General features: G+C 38.4%; 1 pseudogene; it reads left to right on the forward strand.

The window, feature by feature from the left end:
* Positions 1-6,376: 6,376 nt before the first annotated feature.
* Positions 6,377-10,487, forward strand: LOC129032912 (uncharacterized protein KIAA1143-like; annotated as a pseudogene).
* The last annotated feature ends 15,396 nt before the right edge of the window (positions 10,488-25,883 follow it).

Here is a 25,883-nt window from a genome sequence, read left to right on the forward strand (position 1 = left end):
GGGAAAGGCGGGAAGAGTCAGAAAGAACTTGGGGAGGAGGGGAAACTGCAGATTAGCGCGCCATATTTTCGGCCCATGTTTGGGCCCGGATTTGGAGCCGGTTTCAAGTCTGCAGCAACGTATCTTCCAAACCCTCAATGGAGAGTTTCGAGGCTCCAAATCTGTTTTTGGTCCCGGTTTCCCTTTTTACAGCCGTCTTTGATTCGCTTTAAACCTAGGTGAAAGCAGACTCACGGTCTTCCCTCTCCTCTGCAGTCTCTTCTTTCCGAATTAAACCTGCGTAGGGGGAGGAATGTAATTTTTTAAATCTCTGCGGGTGTCATGGAAACGCTCTGGAATAAAAACTTCCCCGCATTCCCTTTGATTTTTATCGACATTCAGCTACCAGTAGGAACAAAAATTAAGATCTTTCCTTTCCCATTCGCCTGGACACTGTGTCGCTTGTCTTTCCGGCTCGCCCCGCGGTGATCTCTACCCGGCTACACAGCTACTCCAAAAGTTTAGCTTTCACCCCGCGGAGATTTCGAAAGCTCTGGGAGGCTCTTTTTAAAAGGGAATTTGGAAAAATCTGTTGCTGAGCACGATTGAGTCCCACTCTATAAAATACCCATCACCCCGCCGTCATTCCTCAAGTTTACGTTTTCAAATATGCGAACCCCGAAGGTCCAGCCCGGGAGTAAGCCAATCCCAGGACCCGGTCCACCGGCGCGTGTCTTGAAAACAATGTCGGAGGTCAGATTCCCTCCTACCGCTTAGAGGCCTCGGCTCAGCGCACACATTTGGGGTTCGCAGGGCTTCCCGCGCGCCCGAACCCTACCTGCGCTTCATTTTCTTCCGGGCGCAGGAGCTAAGCGATATCTTGGACAGTCTGAAGTTACAGGCACTTTTTTTTCTCCTCCCTCGCCCCCAACAAGACGATGGGACTCCAGCCTTGCTGGTCATCGAATTTCTCCTTATTACGACTTAAATGAAAAAGAAAACACGAGATGTGGGCGAGTGCGCGCACACACCCATCCACCCCCTTCTTCGACTGTGGGAGTCCTCTGTGTGTCGCCGAGGGCACGTATGGAGTTCGCCAAGGGAAGGATTCAGCTGCCCAAATGCTAACCAGGCCCTCAGCAATGGTCCCTAAAGTGCCCCCGCGTCACATGGATCTCTGACCGCCGCCGAAGCAATGCATATTTCAGGCAGCATTCCCCTCCCACCAAATACACATACAGACACCAGTTGAATTTTCTCCTGCCTCCTTGAAAAGCTCCGAACCCCTTCCAATAAGCCCTTGTGGGGACGCAGGGCTTGCACAATGACTTTTGTAACTTTAAGTTCTACCCAGGTTTCCCCACACAGTTGGAGCGGAGGAGGACCCCACTCCTCGCCCTTGGCCTCCAGGTCCCGCAGCAGTTTCCGCGCGAGTCTGCAGGCTCCTCTCTCTTCTGGGCCGCGAGCAGCCTTCGCCATCTGGTGGCAATGGAGAGTAAGGATCTCCCCATCGAAGAGAGTTCCTCCACTCTTAAAGCTTCTGCTTTGTCAGGTCCTGAACGGTTCCGTCAAAAAAAAAAAAAAAAAAAAAAAAAGGAACCCAGTGGCGAGATCTCACTGCAACCTCCGCCTCCCGGGTTCAAGTGATTCTCCTACCTCAGCCTCCCGAGTAGCTGGGACTACAGGCATGTGCCACCACACCTGACTGATTTTTGTATTTTTAGTAGAGGCTGGGTTTCACCATGTTGGCCAGGCTGGTCTCCAACTCCTGACCTCAGGTGATCCACCAGTCTCGGCTTCCCAAAGTGCTGGGATTACAGGTGTGAGCCACTGAGCCCCACACTCCTACGCTTCTTTAAAAGTTTTTTAGTGTAGGGGAAGGAGCCTGGAATTTGGAGTTCTATGACTTAAGTTCTAGTCCGCCGCCCCTTACAGCGGCATTGTCTTTAGCTTCACTGAACTTCATTTCCTCATCTGTGAAGTGGGGATTCCAACAGCACCTATCCCGGCAAAGAGTACAGAGAAGGAAGAAATGAGATTGTAAATTTAACTGCTCTGTAAACTGTTGAGTAGTTCCGAATATTAGTAGGTATCACTAATTACTAATTTTATAACATATATGATAGTAAACTTAGATGCATTAGCAAAGGAAAGTTTTTATTAATTCAAAAATAATTACAAATATTATGCAGTTTGAAAAAGTAGAGAGCAATGGACCCCCATGTGTCCACTACCAGCTACAATAACCATCAATTTATGGCCCCTCTTATTTCTTCCTGTAATCCCCACTCCACTCTTTCTGCCACGAATCCCGAAATTCCTGTCCTCTAATCCACAATTATTTCCATACACAGCCCTTAAAGAAAAGGACTCTTTTAAAAAATATATATATATATAACTGTCATGCTATTATCTCACCTACAAAATCAACAATCATTTCTGAATATCGGGAAATATCCAGGTACGTTTTTCTGGTTGTCTCATAAAGTTGTTCTTGTTATTCTTTTTGTTTGCTTGTTCCTTACAGTTGTTTGTTTTAATCAGGATCCAAACAGTTCCCACACATGTGATTGATGTATCACTTAATTCTCTTAATCTAGAACTCTCCCCTCTCAACTTTTCTCTTTTATTTTTCTTTGCAATTTATTGAAGAAATTGGGGCATTTGTTCTGTCTGGTTTTCCAGGTTCTGGTTTTTCTGATTGCAGTTCTGTAGTGTTAACATAGTCCTCTGATTCTTGTTTTTCCAACAAAGTCGTGTTTTATTGATCTGATCCAGATTCCATTTTTTTTTTTTTAGTAATAATATTTTATAGGTGGTAATATTCCATGAGGAGGCTCATGACGTTCAGTTGTCTCTTTTGGGGGCATGTCATTGTACATTGATGACTGTCAGCTAGACCCATTATTTCATTAAGGGGTTGGCAAAGGAGGTAAATTCCAGTACAGCTATTATTATCAATTACATATACATGAGAAAATTTTACTCAATGACACTTTGAATGTGACATTAAACAGAGTAAGCCAAAAAGCCAAGATCTCTGCTCTTTACATATCATCACAGGAAAACAGAGAGGCCTTCTGGGGAACATGAGACACAGAAATCTAGGTGTAAAATGGACAAAATGCACAAATTGGTAAGACTTAGTGGATGAAATATATTTATTAAGACAGTCTAATATTCCCCAAATTGCTAAGAAATCACATTAAACCAGTGCATAACAAAGTGATAAAGTAGGTTTCCATCTGTTTTTCTACTCTCAGGGCAAATTATCAATTTCCTGATCCCTTTAAAAATATATTTCAATAACTCATAAGGAGGAGCATCATATGGAAATCATAAGTGCTAAAAAAAAAAAGGACTATTAAATAATTTGGTTGTTAAGCAGGGAAGGGAGTGACTTCATCTATGACAAGAGAAGTGGTTTCTTAACACTTTGTTTGGAAATGATTGAGGGAGGAATCTGAGGGAGAGAAAGGTGGGGGGAAAGTCCAAGTTACTATCCACAATTCACAGCCTAGAACTTCTAGAACTGGAATGGAGTTGGTTACTGAGAGAGATCATCATGGAAATTCGAAGAATAACAAGGGTAGATTTGAACATGTAGATACCATTGCCACCATCTTGTTCCCTTCCTCGTCCCAGACACCAAACTGTAGACTATTCCACAAACCTTCAGGCAATCAGAATGTTTCCTGCAAAGGTCTTAGATTGCCACCATTTCTTCTTGAAATGACTCAATATTAATGCCATAAGTATATAGCCTTCTGTTGACTAGCACTTCTTCCTAAATCCCTAAATCAGTCATCACTCCTTGAGTCACTGAATTGGAGAGCTGGGAGGCACCTTAGAGACTGCTCTAGTTCTATAAACCCCACTATACAGAGGCAAGAGCCAAGTATCACTATGGTTTTGTGGTTTGCCAAGCCCCTTGAGGAACTCATTGGTTTGGCAGTGTATCATGGGTTAGACCCTATACTTTGGACATACAATATTTCAGAGGCTTGGGAAATATGTTTAGTCATGAAAATATTAAATTCAAAAGCATAGTTTTTATTATTGTTTATGTTTTTCAGAAGATGAACAATATTTGAAATCCAAATGTATCCATGATTAATTTTTTTCTTCTTTTTCTTCTTCTTCTTCTTCTTTTTTTTGAGACAGGGTTTCACTTTATCACCCAGGCACAATCATAGCTCACTGCAGCCTCAAAATCCTAGGTTCAAGCAATCCTTCTACCACAGCCTCTTGAGTAGCTAGAACTACAGGTGCACACCACTATGCCTGGCTAATTTAAAAAAGTTTTTTTGTAGAGATAGATTCTCACTATGTTGCCCAGGCTGATCTTGCAATTCAGGGCTCAAAATCCTCCCACTTCAGCCTCCCAAAGCACTGAGATTATAGGCATGAGCCACCACACTCAGCCTTTTTTTAAGCCTATCATGGAGTGGTGCCTTCTTCATTGCGCACTTTGGTCTATATAGCTTTGGGGTAGTGAATCCACAGAATATATGTTCTTCACCCTACATATTTGCTGGTTTTCTTAATCTTGGCAGGCAAGTATTGTCTTTATCTTACAGATCTAAAACCCAAGGATGATCTTTGGTATTTTACTTCTTTCAGGATTCAAGTTCCTCTGTTAAAACAGCTTGTTGTTGATATAATTAACCAATAGTCTGTGCTCATCACTAAATATTTAGAAGACCACAGACACAGACTACATAGCTGTTATAGAAGAGCACAGAGAAGCATGGGTTGAGTAGTGTGCAAAAATGTGTATACATGCTTGTATGTAGGAGTGTGTATTTGTGCCCCAGAGCTAATAACATTAAGCTGAGATTACAGAGTGTAGAATACAACTTAGAAAAAATGGTTAAGATGGTATCTAATGTTTCCATTAGGGACTCTTCTGTTCAGAGCTGTCAAAACAGATTCTGTGAATTGACTAGACTATGGAAGGTGATCCTAATGATATTGCTGAAACACATATCCGAAAAACAGAATTTAAATAGAAGAGAGTCTCTAGAAATACATCTAAATCTTAATCTGGAGATACATGCCTCAAAATAACTCTCTCCCATTCCTTTTTCCCTCTCAACAAAAACAAACTCACTGGAAAAGGACAAGCAAACATTTCCAAGCCTTGCAATGCCCTATTTCCCATTGGAGTTTCAGGAAAAAAAAATGTATGAGTCACATTCTTAACCTGGCAATAAAGTCCACGAGGTATTTGGTTTCTCTGTGTTTGCCAGCTTTCTTGTACGTAGGCAAGGTTGCCAGATCCAAAGAGAGAGCAGTGTGGATAAGACCATTTGACAAAGACTGCAGCTTTAGGAAGAACTTGACTGACCTTTAGTAAACCAGCAAGAAGGAGGCCAGACTCTCTCCTTCCACCCTCAAATCCCCTGTCAGTGCCCCTGTTTGGCTGAACCCAGTGAGAATCCAAAGGGCTAAACAATCTCTTGATGCAGTCATAGAGGTCAGCCTCCTCTATAGAGGAGGCAGGATGGCACAGGGCAGGATAGAAAAGAATGAAGGGTGAAGCTTGGGGGCAATGAAGAAGAAATCCAGCCCACCTATCACCCTCCAATGTCTTGACTGCTAAAGGATACTCTTGAGAGTACTCTTAAGTACTCTTGAGTTGTTTTGAGATTCCCCAAAGAGGATGTTTCAAGAATAGCTGAAAAATTTGGGTTTTTATGTGAAAATCCCCCTACTTTTCAGTTTTGGCAACCTACTTGAAAAAATTAAATAACCAAAATACTCCTGTGAGGAAGATTTCGCTATGGAAAGCTTTTGACCACTGATCTAGAGCAATGTTACGATTTTAATCGAATTTCAAAAATGTCAAAAGCATGGCGGGGCGCCGTGGCTCACACCTGTAATCATCCCAGCACTTTGGGAGGCCAAGGCAGGCAGATAGCCTGAAGTTGGGAGTTTGAGACCAGCCTGGGCCACATGGTGAAATCCCGTCTCTACTAAAAATACAAAAATTACCCAGGCGCAGTGGCAGGCACCTGTAATCCCAGCTACTTGGGAGGCTGAGGCAGGAAAATCGTTTGAACCTGGGAGATGGAGGTTGCAGTGAGCCGAGATCATGCCATTGTACTCCAACCTGGGCAACAGAGCAAGACTCCTCTGTCTCAAAAAAAAAAAAAAATGTCAAAAGCAGATTTCTGCTCTAGTACAAGATGGAGTAACAGGGATATGAATTAACTTTCTGCTTGAAAAAAAAACTAAACTAAAAATCAGATATATATATATATCTATATATATATACACATGGCTTCCATTAGGCAATGTAAAATAGTAATCTATTAAAGAAGAGAAATGAATGAGGAAAACCCTAATATTTCTCCAACTTACTGCCTGGAGAGTTTCCAGGCCTCAGCTTAGCATGGGGATAGGGACCCAGACAAAGCCCAGCAGACTTCTTGATTTGAGGAGACAAAACTGTAAGGGTGAGGAGGCCAAGATGGCTAAAGTTTTTGGAGCAGAGTTCCAGAGAGGAGAGACCTGCACTGAAAGAAAAATCTAGAGAACTGAATAGGGTCTTCCTCAACTCCACCTGAGTGTTGATCAGCACACGCATGTGAAGAACATACCCCAAGCCCACAAGATTAGGCAGGATTTCTCAACCTCAGCACTATTGACATTTGGAGGCAAAAAATTCTATATTGTGGGAGCTGCATTATAGGATATTTAGCAATATCCTGACTTCTACCAACTAGATGCCAGTAGCACTACCCACCAGTTGTAACAACCAAAAGTGTCTCTACACATTGTCAAATGACCTCTATGGGGCAAAATTATCCCAGCTGAGAAATGCTGGATAAGAGGTATTAATACCCAGTATTTACACTAACTGAGAATTGTCCCCTTTCCCACTCACCAAAGTGGAAAACTTCATAATTCATGAGGTATCAGGAAAAGAACTCAGAAGGGTCTTGCTTCAGTAGTGAGCTAAAGTGGTACTGGACTAAATGCTGCTCTGGATTAATCTAAGTAGGCTTATAAGCAAGAACTGAAACTTAACTATATCCATGAAGAAAGCTCAAGTTATATGTATAGTAATAAAAATAACAACCAGCACAGAACAAAAAAAATTTAAAATGTGTAGTACCCAATCAAAAACTGCCAGACATTCAAAAAAGCAGGAAAATATGACCCACAATAAGATAAAAAAAATCAATCAAAACCAACTCAAAGTGACAGATGATAAAATTAGTAGACAAGGATATTAAATAGTTATTGTAACTGTATTTCATATGTTCAAAAAGCTAGAAAAAAGGTTGACAATCGTAAGTAGAGGCATGGATGGTATTTTTAAAAGAACTAAATTGAACTTCTAGAGATAAAAACTACAAATGTCTGAAATTGAAAAACACTTGGTGAGATCAGTGGCATGTTATACGTTGCAGAAGAAAAGATTAGTGAACCTGGAAGGTATAGAAATTGAAAGGATATAAAATAAAACACACAAAAATAAAAAGCTGGAGAAAAATAAACAGAGCTTTAGTGAGCTGTAGGATAATTTCAAGCAGCCTAACATGGCTGTAATTGGAGTACATCAAAGAGAGGAAAGAGAGAAGGCTACAGACAAGATATTTGAAAAAATAATGGTCAAAAAATTTCAAATGTGGTAAAAATTATAATCCACCAATCTAAAGAGTTCAATTAATCCAATCACAAAAAATACAAAGAAAACTACATCAAGGCTTATCTTAATCAAATTGTTTAAAACCAATGATAGAGAAGAAGACATCAAAACAGTCAGGGGGACAAGGACACATTCTGGGCAAAGGAACAAACATATTAGGTTAGGTTAGTGCAAACGTAATTTCGGTTTTTGCAATTACTTTTAATGAAAAAACCTAAATTGTGTTTGCACCAACCTAATAAAAACGATAACAAAAAATAAGTAAGCTGGATAACATTAGAACATCTTTAAAGTACTGAAAGAATAAGTAAAACCATCAACCTAGATTTTTATACCTAAGGAAAGCATATTTTAAAAACAAAGGTAAAATTACTTTCGCAGACATACAAAAGCTAAAAGAATTCATCATCAGGAGACCTAAGCTACAAAAAAAAAAAAAAAAAAAAAAAAGGTAAGAGAAATGCTTCAGGCAGAAGGAAAATGATACCAGATGGAAATTTGAATCTACTTAAAAAAATGTAGGGCACTACAAATGTTAGCTACGTGGGTAAATATAAAATACAAATACTTTTCTTATTTTTAAAATCTCTTTAAAAGAAAATTGACTATTTAAAGCAAAAATAATAAGATATTCTAGGTTTTTTTCTTTTAAAAAAGCTTTTGTTACTTTTATTTTTATTGGTTTTTTTCTAGCAGCCCTCATCCAATTGTGTGGTGTTTATAACATACATGGAAGTAAAATATGTGATAACTGTAGCACAAATGTTAGGAGGGGAGAAACAGAAGCATATTAATTGAGTTATTACCCTATGCATCAAGTGGTATAATATAATATCACTTGAAGGCAAACTGTGATAAGTTAAAGAATCATAAAACATATTCAATTAATCGAAAGTAGGCACAAAAGGAAGAAAAAGGAAATGAATAAGAAACAGAAAACAAATAATACTGTGTTAGATTTAAACCCAACTGTACTAGTCAGGGTTCTCTAGAAACAGAACTAATAGGAGAGATGTGTGTATGAAAGGGAGTTTATTAAGGAGTATTGACTCACATGATCACAAGGTGAAGTCCCACAATAGGCCATCTGCAAGCTGAGGAGCAATGAAGCCAGTCCGAGTCCCAAAACCTCAAAAGTAGGGAAGCCAACAGTGCAGCCTTCAGTCTGTGGCCGAAGGCCCAAGAGCCACTGGCAAACTACTGGTGTAAGTCCAAGAGTCCAAAAGCTGAAGAACTTGGAGTCAGATGTTCAAGGGCAGGAATCATCCAGCATGGGAGAAAGATGTCTACTACAAACCCTAAAGCAACCACTAAAATAACACAACAAAGAATTATAGCTAATAAACCAACAAAGTACCACCTGCCCAGCTACCTTTTTTTTTTTTTTTTTTTTTGAGACAGAGTTTTGCTCTTGTCGCCTAGGCTGAAGTGCAATGGCGTGACCTCGGCTCACTGCAACCTCCTTCTCCCAGGTTCAAGCGATTCTCCTGTCTCAACCACTCGAGTAGCTGGAATTACAGGCACCTGCCACTACACCCGGCTAATTTTTGTATTTTTAGTAGAGATGGGGTTTCACCATGTTGGCCAGGTTGGTTCGAACTCTTGACCTCAGGTGATCCACCTGCCTCAGCCTCCCAAAGTGCTGGGATTACAGGCAGGAGCCACTGCGCCCAGACAATTTTTTAAATTTTTTTGTAGAGAGACAGGGTCTCACTCTGTTGCCCAGGCTGGTCTTGAACTCCTGACCTCAAGCAATCCTCCCACTTGAGAAATCCACGTTAAAAATAAAGACATAGACCTGGCATGGTGGCTCACGCCTGTAATCCCAGCACTCTGGGGGGCCAAGGCAGGCGGATCTCTTGAGGCCAGGAGTTCAACACTAGCCTGGCCAAGATGATGAAACCCCGTCTCTACTAAAAAAACACAGAAATTAGCCAGGTGTGGTGGCACACACCTATAGTCCCAGCTACTCAGAAGGCTGAGGCACAAGAATCCCTTGAACCTGAAAGGCGGAGGTTGCAGTGAGCCGAGATCGCACCGCTGCACTTTAACCTGGGCGACAAAATGAGACTCTGTCTCAAAATAAATAAATAAACAAACGGACACACACAGGTTAAAATTTAAAAGTCGAAAAAGATATAACATGCTAACACTAATTAAAAGAAAGCTAGAGTGGCTATGTTACTATCAAAGTAGATTTTAAAAAATAAAATGGGTCATTTAATAATGATAATGGGATAAATTTATCAAAAGGTCATAATAATCCTAAGTTACCAGCAACAAACAATAGAGATAATTATTTGATGTAACATTCAAAAATTAATCAATGTAATTCACCATGTTAATAGACTAAAAGTGAATAACTATTATTGTCTACATAGATGAAGAAAAAGTATTGGACAAGACCTGTGGCCAGCCGAGCCAGCATTCCCGGCTCGCTTCAAGGAGTGGGTTGGCTATAGGGAGGAGCCCACCGCAGAGACCAAGAGAATGCAGCCTCATCTCCCAGATGAAAATGGGGATCACAGTAACAAAGATGAAGAGCCTCACGTGATGGTTTTTAAAAAGGGAGACCTGTCAGTTGAAGAAGTCATGAAAAGTAAAGCAGAAGTAAAGGCTGCCAAAGCAGATAAAGAACCAGCTCCAACTGAGGGAAGAATCATTCATCAAAAACCAGTGAAGCACCAGTCAAGTGCCCCTCAGATGAAAAATATTCAGGTTTAACAGCAAGCCCAAAAAGAAGACAAATTAAGATGCAATAAATCAGGACTCAGTCAAAAAGAACTCACAAAAACAAATCAAAAACAGTAGCCTCCTTTCTTTTGACAGCGAAGATGACAATGAGTAAGTGTAAATATTTTGAATTTAGTCTACTTTGAAAGTACATGCGATGTTTTTTAAAGTAACATTTTTTTCCTATTATAAAGATACTACAGGCCAGGCACAGCGGTTCACGCCTGTAATCCCAGCACTTTGGAAGGCCGAGGAGGGCAGATCACTTGAGGTCAGGAGTTCAAGACCAGTCTGGCCAACATGGTGAAATCCCATCTCTACTAATAATACAAAAATTAACCGGGCATGGTGGCAGTCACTTGTAATCCCAGCTACTCAGGAAGCTGAGGCAGGAGAATAGCTTGAATCTGAGAGGCAGAGGTTTGCAGTGAGCCGAGATCAGGCCATTGTACTCCAGCCATTGTACAGAGCCAGACTTTATCTCAAAAATAATAATAAAAATAAAATAAAATAAAATAAAAATAAAATAAAATAAAACTACAAGTTACTTATAGAAAATTTAGGAAATACAGGAAAAAATTTAATAAATTGCATCTATTCATCAATACCCCTCTGACTTAATATGCCAACTCTAGAAATTAGCTAGTATTAACATTTTGTAATTTCCCCTTTGTGGATGCATATATATGTAAATTATATTTTTAAACAAAATACATTTTGTTTGTGTAAACAAAAAAAGAAACGGTATTAGACGAAATCCAACATTTGTGCCTGGCAAAAACTCTAACCAAACTTGAAATTGCAGGGAATTCCCTCAACCTGGTAAAACGCATCTTTGAAAAACCTAGAATTAACATCATATTTAATGGCGAAAGATGGAATGCTTTCCCCCTAACATCAGGGATGAGATGACTCTATTTCTACTCACCATTATACTGGAGGTTCTAGCTTGGCCAATGAGGCAAGAGAGAGAAATAAAAGGCTCTCAGACTGGGAAGACTGAAGTAAAATGGACTTCACTTGAATATAACATTGTCATCTACGGAGAAAATCCAATAAAAAGGCCATTACTAATAAATTTTAGTAGAGTTGTAGAATACAAGATCCATATACAAAAGTCAGTTGTATTCTTTTATATACTAGCAACAAACAATCAGAAATTAAAATAAAAATACTATTTAATAGCATCAAAAATAAGAAATGCTTAGGTATAGACCTGACAAATTACGTGCAAGATCTACGCCCTGAAAACTATAAAACACTCCTTAGAGAGATTAGAGAAGACCTAAATAAATAGGGAGATTCACTGTGTTCATGTCAGAGGGCTCTATATTGTTAGAAAATAAATTCTCCCCAAATTGATGTATAAATTCATTAAGGCTTTTTCTTTTTTAGAAATTTTGAAGCTGGTGTGGTGGCTGTAATCCCAGCACTTTGAGAGGTCAAGGTGAAAATATTGTTTGAGCCCAGAAATTTTACACTAGCCTGAGCAACACAGTGAGACCCTGTCTTTACAAAAAATTTTAAAAATTACCTGGACACAGTGGCACACCCCTGTGTTCTCAGATATTCGGAAGGCTGAGGTGGGAGGATCACTTGAGCACAGGAGGTGAGGCTACAGTAAGCCATATTCACACCACTGCACTCCAGCCTGGGTGACAGAGCAAAACTCTATCCCCCCAAAAAAGAAATCGCTAAGCTGTTTCTAAAATTTTTCTGGAAATGGAAAGAACCTATAATAGTCAAAAAAGTGAAAAAAAAAAAAAAGAAGAAGAACATCGGGGGACTTACATTGTCTTTAGGAATTATAAAACTACAGTAATCAAGATAGTATGCAACTGGCATTAAGATAAAGCATTGGAACTGAATATTGTCTAGATGGAGACCATCACAACTGATTTTCAAAATGGTACAAAAGCAATTCGCTGGAGAAAGGGTAGTCTTCTTAACAAATGGTGCTGGAACAACTGGATATCCAAATGCCATTCATACCTCACATCATATACATATAACAGTTTAGAATGAACTGACTTAATGGTTATAGTCTTAAATGTAAAAGTTAACACTATAAAACTTATAGAGGAAAACAGGAGAAAAGTTTTGTGACTTTTAGTCAGAAACAGCTCTTTAAGGTCTAACACCACATGTACTATACATAAAGAGAAAATATTGATAAATGGGACTTTATCAACAGTAAGAGCTTATGTTTCTTAAAAGACATTGGTAAGAGATTAAAAAGATGAGTCACAGAATGTGAGAAAATATTTGCAAATCACATATCTGATAACAGACCTGAATCTAGAATATATAAAGAGCACTCAAAACTCAAAACAAACAACTCAATAAAAAATGAGCAAAAGATTTAAAAAGACACCTTCCAAAGAAGACATATGGAGGATGACAAGCACAAGAAAAGATGTTCAGCATCACTGATAATCAGGGAAATCCAAATTAAAACTACTGAATGATGGCCGGGCGTGGTGGCTCAGGCCTGTAATCCCAGCACTTTGGGAGGCTGAGGCAGGCGGGTCACGAGGTCAGGAGATCGAGACCACCCTGGCTAACACGGTGTAACCCCATCTCTACTAAAAACACAAAAACAAAAAATTAGCTGGGCGTGGTGGTGGGCACCTGTAGTCCCAGCTACTCGGGAGGCTGAGGCAGGAGAATGGCGTGAACCCGGGAGGTGGAGCTTGCAGTGAGCCAAGATTGCGCCACTGCACTCCAGCCTGGGTGACAGAGTGAGACTCCGTCTCAAAAAATTAAAAAAAAAAAAACTACTGAATGATACAAGAGACCCTACTACATACCTAATTTTAGAATGTCTACAGTTTTTAAAGACTGGCAATACCAAGTGTTAGCAAGGATATGGAAGAACCAGAACTGTCATACACTGCTGGAGGGTATATAGAATAGTACGACCTCTTTGGAAAACAGTTTGGCAATTCCTTAAAATGATAAACAAATACTGACTATGACCCACATATTCTACTCTTAGGTATTTACCCAAAATAACAAAAATATATGTCTATAAAAACACTTCTGGCCAGGCGCGGTGACTCAGGCCTGTAATCCCAGCACTTCGGGAGGCTGAGGCGGGTGGACCACCTGAGGTCAGGCATTCAAGGACAGCCTGGCCAACATGGTGAAACCCATCTCTACAAAAATATAAAAATTAGCCAGGCATGATGGCAGGTGCCTGTAATCACAGCTATGGGAGGCTGAGGCAAAAGAATCGCTTGAACCCGGGAGGCAGAGGTTGCAGTAAGCCAAGATCGTGCCATTGCACTCCAGCCTGGGTGACAGAGTGAGACTCCATCTCAAAACAAACAAACGACAACAAGAAAAAACACTGCTACAAATATATTCATAAGAGTTTTATTTGTTATAACTTCAAACTGAGAAGACCCAAGTGTCCATTAACCTGTGACTGGATAGATAAATTGAGGTATATCAATGGAATGAAATACCACTTGGTAATAAATATGAATGAACTATGGTACAACAAACAACTTGGATGAATCTCAAAATAATTAAGCTAACTAAAAGAAAAGAGACAAATAAGACTATGTAATACATGATTCCATTTATAGAAAATACTAACTGCTCCTTGGTGACAGAAAACAGATCACTGGTTGCTTAGGGCTTGACAGAGAGTTATGGGGAAAGAATTTTAAAGGAGCATGAGAAAACTTTTGAGGTGATAGCCTACTAATCAATCAAGTACTAGAAAATTATAACATAGTAAGGTAAGTATTATGATATAGGAAGATTAAGGTATTATGGAAGCACAGGAGCTGTGTGAGCGGTGGGATGAAATGGAAATGATATAGAAAGGAGATCACAAAAGGCTTTCTGGATGAAAGACCTCTAAATTGAGACCCAGACAAAGAATCAGGTGAAAGACAGTAGAGGTGCTTGTAAGGGATGTTTTCATGAAAAGAAAAAGCACATGCAAGACCCACATATGTAAGATCACAGGGTGCCATTGAGGAAGTGAAAGAAACTCAATATGGTTAGTTATCTACATATTGAGATATGAATGAAGAGACATGAATGAAGAATGAAGAATGAAGAGATATGAATGAAGAGACGAGGGATGAGATTGGAGAAGTAAGCAGGTCCTTTTGGGTTCTTATGCAGTTTACACTCAACCCTAAAAGTAGTGGGAAGGCATAAGGAAATTTTCCTTTCCTTCTTTCATTTTAACATTTCTAGCCACATTTTCTAAGGTTTTTGTTTTAAGACTTTATTTTTTTAAAAGAAGTTTTAGATTCACAGCAGAGTTGGGAGGAAGGTAGAGACTTAACATATACCCCCTGCTAACCCACATGCCTTACTCCCACCACTGTCAACACCCCCCACCACAGTGGTACATTTGTTACAATTGATGAACCCACATTGACACATCAAAATCACCTGAGTTCCATAGTTTAGGGTTCAGACTTTGTGTTGTACATTCTGTGGGTTTGGACAAATGCAGAATAACACGTATCTATCATTATGGTATCATACAGAGTATTTTCACTGCCCTAAAAGTCCTCTGTGCTCTGCCCATTCATTCCTCCCCCATCCCCAAGTTTCACTGCAATATCATTTCAATATTGGTGTGCTTTAATCTTTCAAAAATGAGAATTTACCACACAAACACATCAGAGTGATTATTATTAATTTATTCCTGTAGGGTATATTTCCAATATGGAATTATTAGGTCAAAAACCTAAAATTATTTATTTTAATCATTATACATATATAGGTTAAAATGTATAATTAATATTAAAATATATAATGATTAGGTATATATATAGTTACTATCTAAAAACATATAGTTACTATATAAAATGAGGTAGCCAGTCTCACATCTACCAAAGACATGGTTATTTCCCCACACTCTGAATGGTATCAGTCTTTTAAATTTTTGCTAATCTAATGGATTAAAAAATGGAGCTGCCTTTTAGATTTATTTTTGTTTCTTTAATACTGGTGGTGCTTCTCCTACATCTACTACTGCCACTCCAAATGCTATTGTCCTTTACTGAGCACTAACTATGTAGCAGAAATAGTTTTCAAAACTTTGTCTTTTATTGATTAACTCTCGTAACCCTACAAAGTTAAGCACCATCATTTTCTCCATTTTAGAGGAGGAAACTAAACTTTAGATAGATCAAGTAATTTTTAGCAGGTCATACGGACAGGTTTTAAATGCTGTCTTTCTAACACCCAAAACTCATAATTTTAGGTGAACGTCTCTTCATATGTGTATTAGCCATTAGCATTCTTCCTTATAAAATGTGTTTGTAGTCTTAGCCTATTTTCTCCTATGTGACTTTATTTTTATTATTGATTTGTAATAATTCTTTATATGTAATGCTTAGGAACCATTTAATATATATTACAAGCATTTTCTTCTAGCGTAAAAAAACTTTATATATGTTACCAATTATGTATGCAGAAAAGTGTGCATATAAATTTATAGCTTACTAAATTTTGACAAACAACACTCTTGTGTAATCTATTCAATAAAAAGAAGATTACCAGTACCCTGGACTTATCCTCATGTTCTCTTTTAGTTACTTCTCATGCCAAGGGTAACCACTATCCTGATTTCTAATGGCACCGATTTGTATCATCTGTGCTTGTACTTTATGTAATTGTACTTTATATAATTGTACTTTATATAATTGAAATAATGTAATGTGTTCTTTTTTGTATCTGGCCTTTTTCATTCAATATATAATTTTTGTTTATTCAATGTATATATATTATATATAATATATATATAATATTTTATTTTATATATATAATGACATATATTGTCATTATATTATATATATAATGACAACACAAATACATATTGTTGGTGCTGCCATAACAGAATACCTGGAGACTGAGTAACGTATAAAGAACAGGAATTTATTTCTCGCAGTTCTGGAGACTGGGAAGTCCAAGGCCATTCTACTTATAGGTTCAGTCTCTGATGAGGGTTTATTCCACATAGATGGTACTGTCTGGGTGTGCTTACATGGCAGAAAGGCAGAAGCACAAAAGGGGTGAATGCTGTGGACTCACAGGGCAGAAGAGAAGAAGAGCACAATAAAGGGCCTAAGCTGGTTCCCTCCAGCCTTTTTATAAGACACTAATTCATGCCCTCATGACTTAATCACTCCCTAACAGGCCTCAGCTCTTAATACCACCACAATGGGGATTAAATTTCAACACATACATTTTGAGGAACATTCAGACTATAGCACACATAAAGTTGTAGATGATTCACACTCATTGTGTAAACATACCATAATTTACTGATCTAGTGGCTTCCAGCTTTACTTATCTGTAGCTTCCAGTTTCCACCTATTATATTTATGAAATTACTGTTTTGAGCTCTATAGCTTTATGGTATTTTAATATCCTCCTTCCCTACTCCACCCCCAAATCATCTTTTGCCAAAATTTGGGAGAAGTTTTGATTTTAAAATAATTGTATAACTTTTTTACTCCACCTCAAAAGAAAAAAAGGGCAGGGGTTGTCATCTAAATTATATTAATTTGTTTCAAATTAATCTTTTTTACAAAGTTTCTTATGATTTTTAAATAGTCGATCATGCCAAAAACAAATAAAAGTCATCTTGTCTCTTTATTTCTACTATATTAACACTTACTTTGTTTTCTATTCTTTCTGCTGTAGCTAGGATTTCTAAAACAATGTCGTCTTAAACCACAAGAGGGAATTTATTGGAAGGATATTGACAAAGTCTAAAGAACCAGGCCTAGCATTAGGACAGGGAACTATTGAATATTTTCTTCTATCTGTGTAATAGTTTTTTTCAAGATTTAAAGTGAAGAAAGAGCAGTCCAACTGGCTGAACATACGTCTCTTGCCCATGCTTGGCAGTGTTAGAGCAGTGAGAAGATATGGCTCCACTTAAACTTCCCAATAGGCAGGTCAACTAATTCAGTCACAGTGCAAAAGATTTCCTCATGTCAAATCCCAATCTCCACATACGGCCTCTGGCCACCAGTGATTTGCATTTTATCACTTTAAATTAGATTAATTTTCTCTAAAATTTTATATAAATGAATTATATAAAATGTGTGCCTTTTTGTATCTAGCTGCTTTTTTTTTTCTTTTAATCTGACATCTTTTGCTCTGGTTAATGTTTTCAGATTCATCCATGTTTTTCTATTTATTAATAATTTGTTTTCTTTTATTGCTGAGTAATATTCCATTGAATGGATATATCCAATTTGTATATTCATTCACTTGTTTGGATATTTTGGTTGTTTCCAGTTTGGGGCTATTACAAATAAAGCTGCTATGAATATTCTTATGCAAGTCCATATGTTCTCATTTCTCTTTGGTAAATACTAAGGAGTGGAATTGCTGGGTCATGTGGTAAATGTATATTTAACTTTACAAGAAACCATGAAGCTGTTTTCCAAAGTGATTGTAACTTTTTACATTCTCACCAATAATGAATGAGAGTTCTACTTGCCTCATGTCCTCACTAACACTTGGTGTGGTCAGTCTTTTTAATTCTAGCCATTTGAGTGCATGTGTAGTGGTATAACATTGTAGCTTATTTTGTATTTCCCTGATAACAAATGATGTTAGGTATATTTTCATGTGCTTATCAGCTATTTATATATTTTATTTTTAATTTTTATGGGTATATAGTAGTTGTATACATTTATGTGGTACATGAGAAGTTTTGATACAGGCATGCAATGTGAAATAAGCACATCATGAAGAATGGTGTATCCATCCTCTTAAGCATTTATCCACTGAGTTGCAAATAATTCAATTATACTCTAAGTTATTTAAAAATGTACAGTTAAGTTATAAATTACTATAGTTACCCTGTTGTGCTATCAAATAGTAGGTCTTATTCATTCTTTCTAATTTTTTGTACCCATTAACCATCCCCACCTCCCCACTATAACCCCACTACCCTTCCCAGCCACTGGTAACCATCCTTCTACTCTCTGTATCCATGAGTTTAATTCTTTTGATTTTTAGATCCCACAAATAAGTAAGAATATGCAATGTTTGTCTTTCTGTGCCTGGCTTATTGCATTTAACACAATCATCTCTGGTCCCATCCATGTTGGTGCAAATGACTGAATCTCATTCTTTTTTATAGCTGAATAGTACTCCATTGTGTATATCTACCACATTTTCTTTATCCATTCATCTGGTGATGAACACTTAGGCTGCTTCCAAATCTTAGCTTTTGTAAACACTGCTGCAACAAACATAGGAGTCCAGATATCTCTTCAATATACTGATTTTCTTTCTTTGGGAAATATACTGGGATTGCTGGATCATATGGTAGTTCAATTTTGAGTTTTTTGAGGAACCTCCAAACTGTTCTCCATAGTGATTGCACTAATTTACATTCCCACCAACAGTATACAAGGGTCCCCTTTTCTCCACATCCTTGCCAGCATTTGTTATTGCCTGCCTTTGGAAATAAGCCATTTTAACTGGGGTGACATTATATTCTTATTCTTATTGTAGTTTTGATTTGCATTTCTCTGATGATCAATAATGTTGAGCACTTTTTTTTTTTTTTTTTTTTTTTTTGGACGAAGTCCCTCTCTGTCACCCAGGCTGGAGTACAGTGGCATGATTTCTGCTCACTGCAACCTCCGCCTCCCAGGTTCAAGCGATTCTCCTGTTTCAGCTTCCTGAGTAGCTGGCATTGCAGATGTGCACCACCATGCCCGACTAATTTATGAATTTTTAATAGGGATGGGGTTTCACCATGTTGGCCAGGCTGGTCTCAAACTCCTGACGTCAGGTGATCCGCCTGCCTTGGCCTCCCAAAGTGCTGAAATTACAGGTGTGAGGCACCGCACCTGACCATTGAGTACCTTTTTATAAGCCTGTTTGCCATTTGTGTGTCTTCTTTTGAGAACTGTCTATTCAAATCTTTTGCCCATCTTTTGATCAGATTATTAGATTTTTTTTCTATACAGTTGTTTGAGCTCTTTATATATTCTGGTTGTTAATCCCTTGTCAGACAGATAGCTTGCAAATATTTTCTCCCATTCTGTGGGTTGTCTCTTCACTTTATTGATTGTATAATTTGCTTTATAGAAGCGTTTTAACTTGATGGGATCTCATTTGTTCATTTTTGCTTGTGTTCAGGTTGCCTGTGCTTGTGGGGTGCCGCCGAAAAACTTTTTGCCCAGATCTATGTCCTAGAGATTTTTCCTTGTGTTTTCTTGTAGTAGTTTCATGGCTTGAGGTCTTACATTTAAGTCTTTAATCCATTTTGATTTTATTTTATTTTTTATTATTTTTTTTTGTGACAGAGTCTTGCTCTGTCACCCAGGCTGGAGTGCAGTGGCATGATCTCCGGCTCACTGCAACCTCCACCTTCGGGCTTCAAGCAATTCCCTGTCGCAGCCTCCTGAGTAGCTGGGATTACAGGTGCTGGTTGTAATCCCACACCCAGCTAATTGTTGTATTTTTAGTAGAGACAGGGTTTCACCATGTTGTCCAGGCTGGTCTCAAACTCCTGACCTCAGGTGATCCACCCCTCTTGGCCCCCCAAAGTGCTAGGATTACACCGTGCCTGACCTTGATTTGATTTTTGTGTATGCCAAGAGATGGGGTCTAGTTTCATTCTTCTGCATATGGATATCCAGTGTTCCAGCACAATTTATTGTAGAGACTGTCTTTTCCCCAGTGTATGTTCTTGAACCTTTGTTGAAAATGAGTTCACTGTAGGTGTGTGGATTTGTTTCTGGGTTCTCTATTCTGTTCCATTAGTCTATGTGCCTGTTTTTTATGCCAGTAGCAGTATAATTTGAAGTCAGGTAATGTGATTCCTCTAGTTTTGTTCTTTTGGCTTAGGATAGCTTTGGCAATTCTGGATCTTTTGTGGTTCCATATAAATTTTAGAATTGTTTTTTCTATTTCTATGAAGAATATCATTGGCGTTTTGATAGGGATTGCATTAAATTTGTAGATTGCTTTGAGTAGTATGGACATTTTAACAATATTGATTCTTTCAATCAATAAACATGGAATTATTTTCATTTTTTGGGGCCCTCTTCCATTTCTTTCATCAGTGTTTTATAGTTTTCATTATAGAGATCTTTTAGTCTTTTGGTTAGATTTATTTCTAGGTATTTAATTTTATGTGTGGCTATCATAATGGGATTATTTTTTAATTTCTTTTTCATATCGTTTGCTGTTGGCATATAGAAATGCTACTGGTTTTGTATGTTGATTTCATATCCAGCAACTTTACTGAATTTGTTGATCAGTTCTAATAGATTTCTTGTGGAGTCTTTAGGTTTTTCCAAATATAAGATCATATCATCTGCAAACAAGGATAATTTGACTTGTTTCTTTCCAACTTGGATGCTCTTTATATCTTTCTCTTGCCTGATTGCTCTAGCTAGGACTTCCAATACTGCGTTGAATAACACTGGTGACATTGTGTGTCCTTGCCATGTTGCAGATCTTAGGGGAAAGGCTTTCAGGTTTTCCCCATTTAGTATGATACTAGCTGTGCCTCTGTCATATATGGCTTTTGTTATCTTGAGATATGTCCCCTCTATCCCTGGATTTTTTAAGGTTTTTATCATGAAGGGATGTTGAATTTTATCAAATGCTTTTTCAGCATCAGTTAAAATGGTTATATGTTTTTTATCCTTCATTTTGTTAATATGATGTATCACATTGATTGGAGTAGGTTGAACCATCTTTGCATCCCAGGAATAAATCCTAGGACATAATGAAAATCTTTCTAATATATTGTTGAATTCAGTTTGCTAGTATTCTGTTGAGGATGTCTGCATCAATATTCATCAAAGATATTGGGCTGTGGGGTTTTTTTTGCTTGTTTTTCAGGGTTTTTTATTATGTGTCTTTATCTGGTTTTGGTATCAGGGTAATACTGGCCTTCTATAATGAGTTTGGAAGTGTTCCCTTCCTCTCTATTTTGCAGAATAGTTTCAGTAGGATTGATATTAGTTATTTAGATGTTTGGTAGAATTCAGCAGTGAAGCCATCAGGTCCTGGGCTTTTCTTTAGTGGGAGACTTTTTATGACAGCTTTGATCTCATTACTTGTTATTGGTCTGTTCAGGTTTTGGTTTTCTTTCTGATTCAATTTTTGTAGGTTGTATGTATCTAGGAATGTGTCCATTTCTTCTAAATTTTCCAATTTATTGGCATACAGTTGCTCATAATAACTACTAATGACCCTTTGAATTTCTGCAGTATCAATTGTAATGTCTCCTTTTTCATTTCTGGTTTTATTTATTTAAATCTTCTCTCTTTTTTTCTTAGTTTGGCTAAAGGCCAATTTCTCAATTTTGTTTAACTTTTCAAAAATCAGCTTTTTGTTTCATTGATCTTTTGTATTTTTAAAATTTCAATTTCATTTATTTCTGCTCTGATCTTTGTTATTTCTTTTCTTCTACTGATTTGGGGTTTGCTTTAGATTAAATTATTTGAAGTTTTTCCTCTTTTTTGATGTAGGCACTTACAGCTATAAACTTCCCTCTTAGTACTGTTTTTGCTATATCCCAAAAGTTTTGATAGGTTGTGTTTCCATTATCATTTGTTTCCAGAAATTTTTCAATTTTCTCCTTAATTTCTCCATTGACCCACTGGTCATTCATGAGCATATTATTTAATTTCGATGTATTTGCATAGTTTCCTAAATTCCTCTTATTATTAATTTCTAGTTTTATTGCATTGTTGTCGGAGAAGATGCTTGATATTATTTCAATTTTTTACATGTTTTAAGTCTTGTTTTATAACCTAATATATGGTCTATCCTTGAGAATAATCCAGGTGCTAAAGAAGAGAATGTGTATTCTGCAGCTCTTGGATGAAATGTTCTGTAAATATCTATTAGATCTATTTGGTCTACAGTGCACATTAAGCCTGAGATTTCTTCACTGATTTCCTGTCTGAAAGATCTGTCCAATGATGAAAGTAGGGTGTTGAATTCTCCAGCTATTATTGTATTGAAGCCCATTTCTGTCTTTAGCTGTAATAATATTTCCTTTATATATCTGAGTGCTCCTGTGTTGGGTGCATATATATTTGAAATTGTTATATCCTCTTGCTGAATTGTCCCCTTTATCACTCTATAGTGACCTTGTCTCTTCTTATAGGTTTCCTCTTGAAATCTATTTTGTCTGATATAGTGATTCCTACTCTTTTTTGGTTTCTGTTGGCATGGAATATCTTTTTTCATTCCTTTGTGTTCAGTCTATGTGTGTCTTTATGGGTGATATGTGTTTCTTGTAGGCAACAGATCAATGGGTCTTGTTTTTTAAATCCATTCAGCCAGTCTATGTCTTTTGATTGGAGAGTTTAGTCCATTTACATTCAATGTTATTATTGATAAGTTAGAACTTACTCCTGCCATTTTATTACTTGTTTTCTGGTTGTTCCATATTCTTTTCTTCCTCCTTTCTTACAGTCCTGTCTTCCTCCAGTGAAGATAATTTTCTCAGGTGATATGATTTAGTTTCTTGCTTTTTATTTTTTGTGTATCCATTGCATGTTTTTTGGCTTGAGATTACCATGAGGCTTGCAAATACTATCTTATAACCCATTATTTTAACCTGATAACAACACTATTTGCAAAAACAAACAAACTAGCAAAAAGAAAACTAATAAAATATCACCTTAACTTTGTTACCCCACTTTTTTGTTTCTATTTATATCTTATTATACTATGTCTTGAAATGTAGTTTTTGTTATTTTTGATTGGTTCAATCATTTAGTTTTTCTACTTAGAATAAGAGTAGTTTACACATCGTAGTTACAGTGTTATAATATTCTGTGTTTTTCTGTGTACTTACTATTACTAGTAAGTTTTGTACCTTCAGGTGATTGTTTATTGTTCGTTAATACTTCATTCTTTCTGAATGAAGTACTCCCTTTAGCATTTCTTGTAGGATAAGTCTGGTATTGATGAAATCCCCCAGCTTATGTTTGTCTGGGGAAGTCTTTATTTCTCCTTCATGTTTGAATAGTATTTTCATCAGATAAATAATTCTAGGGTAAAAATTTTTTTCCTTCAGCATTTTAAATACGTCACGCCACTCTCTTCTGGCTTGTGAGGTTTCCACTGAAAAGTCTGTTGTCACACATATTGGAGCTCCATGGTATGTTATTTGTTTCTTTTCTCTTGCTACTTCCAGGATCCTTTCTTTATCCTTGACTTTTGGGAGTTTGATTATTAAATGCCTTGAGGTAGTCTTCTTTGGATTAAATCTGCTTGGTGTTCTATAACTTTCTTGTACTTGGATACTGATACCTTTCTCTAGGTTTGGGAAGTTACCTGTTATTATCCCTTAGAATAAACTTTCTATGGCTACCTCTTCCTCTACCTCCACTTTAAGGCCAATAACTCTTAGATTTGCCCTTCTGAGGATATTTTCTAGATCCTGTAGGCATGCTTCATTGTTTTTTATTCTTTTTTCTTTTGTCTCCTCTGGTTGTGTGTTTTCAAATAGCCTCCCTTCAAGCTCACTAATTCCTTCTTCTGCTTAATTCATTCTGCTATTAAAGGACTCCGATGCATTCTTCAGTATTCCAATTGCATTTTTCAGCTCCATAATTTCTGCTTTATTCTTTTTAATTATTACAACGTCTTTGTTAAATTTATCTGATAGAATTCTGAATTCCTTCTCTTTGTTATCTTGAATTTCTTTGAGTTTCCTCAATGCAGCTATTTAGAATTCTCTGTCTAAAAGGTTACATATCTTTGTTTCTCCAGGATTGGTCCCTGGTTCCTTATTTAGTTCATTTAGTGAGGTCATGTTTTCCTGGATGGTGTTGTTACTAGTAGATGTTCTTCGGTCTCTGAGCATTGAAGAGAGGTATTTATTGTAGTCTTCACTGTCTGGGCTTACTTGTAGCTGTCGTTCTGGGGAAGGCTTTCCAGATATTTGAAAGGACTTGGGTGTTGTGATCTAAGCTGTTTCTGCTTTAAGGGGCACTCCAAGTCCAGTAACACTGTGTTTCTTGCAGACTTGCGGACCACCAACACCTTGATGATCTTGGACAAGATCCGGGAGAATTCTCTGGATTACCAGGCAGAAACTCTTGTTCTCTTCCCTTACTTTCTCCCAAACATACAGTCTCTTTCTGTTCTGAGTCACCTAAAGCTGGGAACGAAGTGACACAACCACTCCTGTGGCCACCACCACTGTGGTTGTGCTGGGCCAGACCTGAAGCCAGTGTAGCGCTGGGTCTCACCCAAGGCCTGCTGTAACCACTCCCTGGCTATTGCCTATGTTTGACCAAGGTCCTGGGGCTCTACCATCCGCGGGTGCCAAAGCCAGCTAGGCCTCTGTCCTTCCCCTCAGGGCGGAGAGGTCCCCCAAACCCTGGGTGGGTCCAGAAGTGCCATCCTTTACCTGATGTTTTACTGTATTATGGCTGAACTGGAACCAAAACCACAAGATGCAGTCCTTCCCACTCTTCCCTCCCTTTTCCAAAGGCAAAGGAGCCTCACCCAAAAGCCACTGCCACCCTGGCTACAAGAAGTACTGCCAGATTACCACCAATGTTCCGTTAAGGCCCAAGGTCTCTAAAGTCAGCTTGCGGTGGCCTGGGTCTCACCCTTAGGGCAATGGGCTCCTCTCTGGCCCAGGGCAGGCCCAGAAATGTTGTCCATGAGTCAAGCTCTATAATTAGGGTACCCAAGAGCCCTCTTGGTGCTCTACTCTCCTGTGGCAATGTTGGTACCTATGGTGCAAGACAAGGTCCTCTTTACCTTTCCCTCTGCTTTTCTCAAGCAGAAGGAGTTTTGCTCTGAAGCCACCACAGCTGGTTATGTGCTGAGTCTCACCTGAAGCCAGCAAGTCTCAGAGGCTTACCCAAGACCCTTGATGTAGGGCTCTTTAGTTAGCTGAATGATGCCAGGACTGGATCCTTTCTTTTAAGGCAGCAGGTTCCCTTCTAACCCAGGGTGTGTCTAGAAATGTCATCTGGGAGCTAGGGCCTGGAACAGGGGCCTCATGACTCTGACTGGTTCCCTATGCTGCTATGGCTGAGCTGGTATCCAAGATGGAAGACGAAGTCCTCCCCACTCTTTCCTCTCCTCTCCTCAAGCAGAAGGAAGGGGTTTCTTTTGGAGACAATAACTGTGCACCCTGGCAAGGGATGATGCCAGCACTTCCTTGGCTGCCCCAGCTGGTGTCTCAGTACATCATGTGCCCTCCACCCCCAGTCCACTGTCTCTGGACCTACTTCCACCCTAGAACTTGCCTAAGAGTTGCGGTACTTAGGACCTAGACAGCCTTTCAAGCTTACTTAGAGGCCAAGAGTACTTTGGCCCTCCGTGGTGAGGTTTGTGGGAACTCAAGTTCCCACCTCTGAGATCTGTGATTCCCCTCTGGCTAGGGCTGGTTGAAATGCTCCCTCTGTGGGTGGGTGTCAGCTGAGTTTGGTCTGGTTTTCCTTTCTGCTCTAACAGGACAGCACTGAGTTCAATACCTCACAATTGCTGCTTTCTCCCTCCCCCA

Source organism: Pongo pygmaeus, chromosome 2, assembly GCF_028885625.2.
Source record: "Pongo pygmaeus isolate AG05252 chromosome 2, NHGRI_mPonPyg2-v2.0_pri, whole genome shotgun sequence".
Lineage (NCBI taxonomy): Eukaryota > Metazoa > Chordata > Mammalia > Primates > Hominidae > Pongo > Pongo pygmaeus.